This window comes from Cervus canadensis, chromosome 6 (assembly GCF_019320065.1).
Source record: "Cervus canadensis isolate Bull #8, Minnesota chromosome 6, ASM1932006v1, whole genome shotgun sequence".
In the NCBI taxonomy this organism is placed as follows: domain Eukaryota; kingdom Metazoa; phylum Chordata; class Mammalia; order Artiodactyla; family Cervidae; genus Cervus; species Cervus canadensis.
This window is the reverse complement of record NC_057391.1, coordinates 19,770,297-19,776,862: the sequence shown is the minus strand read 5'-3', so window position 1 is coordinate 19,776,862 and position 6,566 is coordinate 19,770,297. Positions and strand designations below refer to the sequence as shown.

Sequence of the window (6,566 nt, the reverse complement as noted above, 5' to 3'; positions counted from 1 at the left end):
CGAGGTAAATACTATGATCATCAAAAAACTAATCCACCACGGTTTGCATACAAAGTATATCAGCCCCTTCATAGGAGGAGTCCCACTAGGCATTGATAGGAAGAGTAATCCCCCTTCTTCAGAGTAAACAAGTGTTATCACAGCTTTTATCCAGTCCTCTGGTTTAGGAATAATCTCCCATGTGTCTGGTTCACACATAGATATCTATATTTGTTTAGTAGTGAGCTGTGAGTACTACATCAACAAAAATGTATTCTTCCATTTTGCAATATTCTAAGCCAAGGATGTTGTCCCTAAATTAGTGAAGCTCACAATCTTTTTTTTTTTTTAGTTATTTATTTACTTGTTTCATTTTTTTTTTTTTTTTAATATCTGATCTTATTTATTTGTTACTCTTAGAACATCTCATTTTTGACTGGACTCAGACTTAGAAGTAGAAGTTCTCAGAGAGGACAGGCTCCGTCTCTTGGCAATCTGTTCCTGCCGTTTTTCTTTGGCCTCCTTCATTCTCTTGGCCAAAAGTTTAGCATATTCTGCAGCCTCTTCTTTGTTTTTCTTAGTACGCTGTTTCTTCAGAGCAATACGCCAGCGTTTGTGTTGCAGAACTCGTGGAGTCACGAGATGCTGAATCTTGGGTGCTTTAGTCCTAGGTTTCTTACCTTCTTTGTTTAGGGGCTTTCGCACAACATACTGGCGGACATCATCTTCTTTAGAGAGATTGAAAAGTTTGCGGATTCTGCTAGCTCTTTTGGGACCCAGGCGACAAGGCACTGTAGTATCAGTGAGTCCAGGAATATCCTTCTCCCCTTTTTCACGATGACCAAGTTGAGAACACTCAGATCCACAATGCAACCCCGTACAGATTTGCGCTTTCTCTCTCCAGTCCTCCTTGGTCTGTAACAAGAATGTCCCTTACTCAGTAGCAGGTGAACTCGGCCATGGGTCAAGACACCCTGCTTCATGGGGAAACCCTGCTTATCGTTCCCGCCACTGATTCGGACCACATAACCCTTCCATTCTTCACCCAGAGCGTCAGCAGCAACTTCTGTGGCCCTACACTTCTCGTAGAAGTTACGAAGTTTTCGTTCATCGTCCACTTCAATGAGCTTCTGGCAGCCAGTGGCCAGGAAAGAGATGTTCAGCTTCATTCTGAAGTGGCCGACAGCCTCCGAGGCGCCATGAAAAAGAGCTACTTCTTTCAATTTTGACGGCACTGAGTCTTCGTTGCTGTGCTCAAGCTTTCTCTAGTTGCAGCATGTGGGAGATAACCACTTCACACTGTACACTCTGGTTTCAGTAGTTTCTTGGTCTTGCTCTCTTTCAACCTGGACAAACTTCTTAGTGACCAGAGGTTGTAGACACGCTGTCTGCTGTCCCAGCAAAAATGTTCCCTTCAGAAGTGGCCCTAAGACTAAGGACCACATCTCAGACTGGCTGAAATCTGAACTTGGTTCATCATCGGATTCTACTCCATCACTCTTCTACTTCCAGTTTAAGTATTACAGATAATAATAACCACAAACTGTAATGTAGCTTGCTTCTTGTTATTTTCCATTTCCTTATGTATCCAATGAGCCAACTCCTCGGCATCTGAGTCTACCATTTCCAAATTCCAATGATAACTTTTACCTCCACCGACTGATCACAGCGCTGACATAGTTCCACACCATGGATAACTTGATAGCCATCCAGGAATTGAGGGTTTGTCAATCCCTGCCCTCTCAGCCTTTCTCTTCCCAAACCATGTGTTTCAGTAAGTCAGGGTTGATCCAGCAAATCCCAATCCAGATTTCAACTGCAAAATTAGCCAGCTGTGAAGTTGCAGGAATAGCTCATAAAACCACCCTCATTCCTGACACCAACTGCAATTTTGGAGAGCCTCAAATTTCAATACTTCACTAGAAGAATTCAAAGGGCTCACTAGAAGCTGTTATACTCACAGTTTATTACAGGAAGGGGACACAGATTAAAATCAACCAAGGGGAGAGGCACGTAGGGCAGAGTCCAGGACAAGTGCCACATGTGGTTTCTTCTCCCCATGGAGGGAGAAGAAACTTCCCTGGCATAGGTGGATGACAGTACATGCAGAGTATTGCCAACCAGGGAATCTCAAATAAGCCTTGGTATGGAGAGTCTTCACTGGGACCCAATCGTGTAGGCATGGTTGAGTGAAACATGTCTGATCTCAGTTTCCAGATCCTTAAAAGGTCACAATGTTACCATTCCACTGGCCCAAGGCTCTCATGCAAACACACTCTATCAGGCATAACATTCCAGGGCTTAGAAATTACCTCCCAGAAGCTGGGTGCAAAGACCAGACATTGTTTTTTTAGACAATGGTTAAATTTAAACTTGTGGTTAAATTGTTCACCATCTAACAAGTCTCAAGTGTGTTAGTCACTCAGTCATGTCCGACTCTTTGCAACCCCATGGACTGTAGCCTGCCAAGCTCCTCTGTCCATGGAATTCTCCAGGCAAGAATACAAGAGTGGGTAGCCATTCTCTTCTCCAGGGGATCTTCCCAACCCAGGGATCAAATCTGGGTCTCCTGCATTCCAGGCAGATTCTTTACCATCTGAGTCATCAGGGAAGCCCAAACAAGTCTCAAATCTTACTGAAAATATCCAGGAAGAACAATCTTGACAAGTACAAAATTTGTAGTATTTCTTTCCTTTCCAAATAAGCATATAGCTGGGTGAAGGATCATGTGTCTGAATCTGGATTTTCTGCATATCTTGAGAACTTGACTTAGAGGGAAGAGAAAGAACTTTGTGAACTGAATGAAGTAAATCACATAAGATTCACTAGTCTTCCCTAGAAAGTTCTGGATTTATGCGAGAGAAGAGTATCCTACCACTCACTGAAAAGCAATGAACGTTCTGCTGAATTTTCAACTTCTTAATGTGCAAGCAAGCTTTCTCCTGTTTAACGAGCATCAAGAACAAGGACAGATAAGATCTCATTTCAGGTGAAAATGAAATCCCTGTACACTTATCACAAATTTGACCCAGAATTGAGTATTTGTGCAGTGAAAAAGCAAGCACAGGTTTTAAATGAAACACACAGATTTTACTCCTCCTTTTTAGTCTCAAAAATAATGTTTTATATGCACATATAGGCGTACAGAGGAAATGGCAACCCATTCCAATATTCTTGCCTGGAGAATCCCATGGACGGAGGAGCCTGGTGGGCTATAGTCCACGGGGTCGCAAAGAGTCGGACATGACTGAGCGACTTCACTTTTACTATATAGGAGTACAAAAGAGATCAAGAAATTTATATGTGTGCATAATAACTTTGTAATTGCTAAACTTTTATTTGAGCCTGATCATGTCAGTTAGTGAGAACATTTTTCAGTCTTAATAAAACTGAAAACATTTTTCAGTCTTAATAAAATAGTGTCTTAGGGCATTTTTATTCATATTGCTTTGGCTTGTGATTGTTTTACTATTTAAAATTGTCAAATGTTTTTATATTATAAATAATATTAATTAAAATAATTTTACTACCCTTGTTTAAGTTAAATCTATCAAATTGACCTTTCAAGATTTGAATCCCTTCTTTCGTTTAAGTCAGATATTTAACAGAAATGTATTGTGCTTGCCCTAAGAGTTTTTAAAATTTATGAAAAGGAAAGAAAGAGATTAATTTCAAGTAAGGTTACTTAGTCTTTAGCTACCTGATTTTGTTCAAGACAAATTGGCCCAAAAAAAGAAAAAAAAAAAACCTTTCTGGCTTTAAATACAGATAATTACTCTTGCATATATTAAATACCATGTGCCATAACTCATTAGTATTTCTTACAGTATGACTGTGTGTTAAAACTTTTAGACCTACTTGGCTAAGATTTTTTTTTAATCAAGTAAGTTTTTTTTTTTTTTTTAGGGGAAAACCAAAGTCTCCTTGTGTGTACTTGTTCAGTTGCTAAGTCGTGTCTGTCTCTTTGTGACCCCATGGACTGCAGTATGCCAGGCTTCCCTGTCCTTCACCATCTCCTGCAGCTTGCTCAGTCTCATGTCCATTGTGTTGATGATGCCATCCAACCATCTCATCCTCTGTCACCCCCTTCTTCTCTTGCCCTCAATCTTTCCCAGCAGCGGGGTCTTTTCCAATGAAAACGTGTGCACTACTGACTTGTAATAGAGTAAATATCCTTTGTGGGGAAGGGAAATCACACAAAAAAGAGTAGGGTAATAAATTGGCTACAGTAAACAGATCCACAAAAAGCATCATTCTCTACTCAAAAGAACATGACTATTAATATTGGATTATTATGTCTGTAACTTACTATCATAGTAGTGAACCATCACTTCTGCTGTAACAGTGTTTATGCTGGAATTACTTGAGACCTTCCCTTAAAAAATATTTCAAGCATTCCTTGAAGATAGAAAGGTTGAGAATGGCCTCCCTAAGATCCTACTGCCAGCGTATCAGTGTGACAGGTTTCTGCACTCACCTTCTAAGCTCTCAGGGCTCTGGGGAACAAAATTCCCCTGACAGCCAAGCCCAGGTCCTACTACAATCTGATTTTTGTTTGACCTGAGCACCAATACCCACTTGGATGTCAAGCTTTACTGCAAAATTGAAACACGGCTGCTCATCTGTGTGTATTCTCATGAGTTCCTCAGTCAAAAAGTACAGAATTGCTATTAAATAAGGTAAATATACTAAATGCTGACACAAAAAATTTCCAGGATACCTTATAACATGAAAAAAGCCAAGTTACAAAGTGATATATAGTGTGAAGTACATTTATATAAATATACCAAGTTATATAGTTACATGAGTTCCTGGCTGATTATATGTTCAGAGATGTAGAGGTGAAGCTAAAGATAAATTTGGTGGCAGAGAGAGAATAGAAGGAAAAAAATTGCCCCATCAAGAACCATGGAAAATAAAGCAATTATAGGAAAAATATAATGTTAGATATAGCAAATGGGATGAGAACTAGTAAATAAAAAATTACAGTGTATGCATGTGTATATACATATATATTATGTTTATCTGTGCAAGTATAGACATAATTATATATTTATATATAATTTTATATGATATTACTAGGAGTTGATATCATATCATTGAATATGATATTCCTATATCTGCCTGAAGATGGGGAGAACTGTTTCTTTCTTGGGGCAGGAAGATGGAGCTACACCTTCATGACCTGAATCATATTATTATTAATTCTGAATAAAATAATCAAAAAGATAAACAATACTTGCAAGAGTAGGTTCTAATGCCAGTTACCTGTCAAAGACGTAAATCACTTTTCCTCTCAAGAGCATAGGTGGGGCTTCAGTGGTGCCCTGGTGGAGTGGACAGGCCCTCCAGTTGTGTAACACACCAACTTACTGTGACCTAGGAAAGGCCGCCAAAGATGTCTTCAACAAAGCATATGGATTTGGCACGGTCAAAATAGATCTGAGAAACAAATCATGTAGTGGAGTGGAATTTTCTACTTCTGGTCATGCTTACACTGATACAGGGAAAGCATCAGGCAACCTAGAGACCAAATACAAGATCTGTAACTATGGACTGACCTTCACCCAGAAGTGGAACACAGACAATACTCTTGGGATAGAAATCTCTCGGGAGAATAAGTTGGCTGAAGGGTTGAAACTGATTCTTGATACCATATTTATACCAAACACAGGAAAGAAGGGTGGGAAATTGAAGGCCTCGTAAAACAGGATTGTTTCAGTCTTGGCAGTAATGTTGATATAGATTTTTCTGGACCAACCATCTATGGCTGGGCTGTGTTGGCCTTTGAATGTTGGCTTGCTGGCTATCAGATGAGTTTTGACACAGCCAAATCCAAACTGTCACAGAATAATTTTGCCCTGGGTTACAAGACCACAGACTTCCAACTGCACATTCATGTGAATGATGGCACTGAGTTTGGAGGGTCGATCTACCAAAAGGTGAATGAGAAGACTGAAATGTCAATAAACCTTGTGTGAACAGCCAGCAGTAACAACACCCACTTCGGCATTGCTGCTAAGTACAAGCTGGACTATAGAACTTCTCTCTCTGCTAAAGTAGACAATGCCAGCCTGATTGAACTGGGTTACACTGAGACCCTTCGACCAGGACTGAAACTGATCCTGTCAGCTCTAATCGATGGAAAGAAATTCAATACAGGAGGGCACAAGGTCGGGCTGGGATTTGAACTAGAAGCTTAATGTGGTTTTGAATAAAGCATCAGCTTTGTCCCTGGAGGTGAAGAGAAATGAACCCACTATGTTTTGGCCTTAAAATTCTTCTGTGAAATTCAAAAGTGTGAACTTTTTATTCTTCCAAAGAATTGTAATCCTCCCCACACTGAAGCTTAGGTACCGAGTCCTTCCTAAGGGAGGTGCTTGAAGGCATGCCTGGAAGTTGTCACGTTCGTGCCATATTTCAGTTCAGTTCCTCAGTGTTATTTTCAATGTGTTCCTCAGTGACGGTATAGTCTCATGTTACAAAGGAGATGACCTGACCCTCCAGTTGTCCATCATGTCCTGCATGTCCCACACCACTTTTTCATGACCTTGTAATATATTGGTCTCTGTACGGTAGTAGAATCT

The 6,566-nt window shown here is 40.1% G+C and overlaps 2 pseudogenes; one reads left to right on the top strand and one right to left on the bottom strand.

Moving 5' to 3' along the window:
• Window positions 1-368: 368 nt before the first annotated feature.
• Window positions 369-1,185, bottom strand: LOC122443182 (annotated as a pseudogene).
• A 483-nt stretch (window positions 1,186-1,668) lies between these two features.
• Window positions 1,669-6,272, top strand: LOC122444169 (annotated as a pseudogene).
• The last annotated feature ends 294 nt before the right edge of the window (window positions 6,273-6,566 follow it).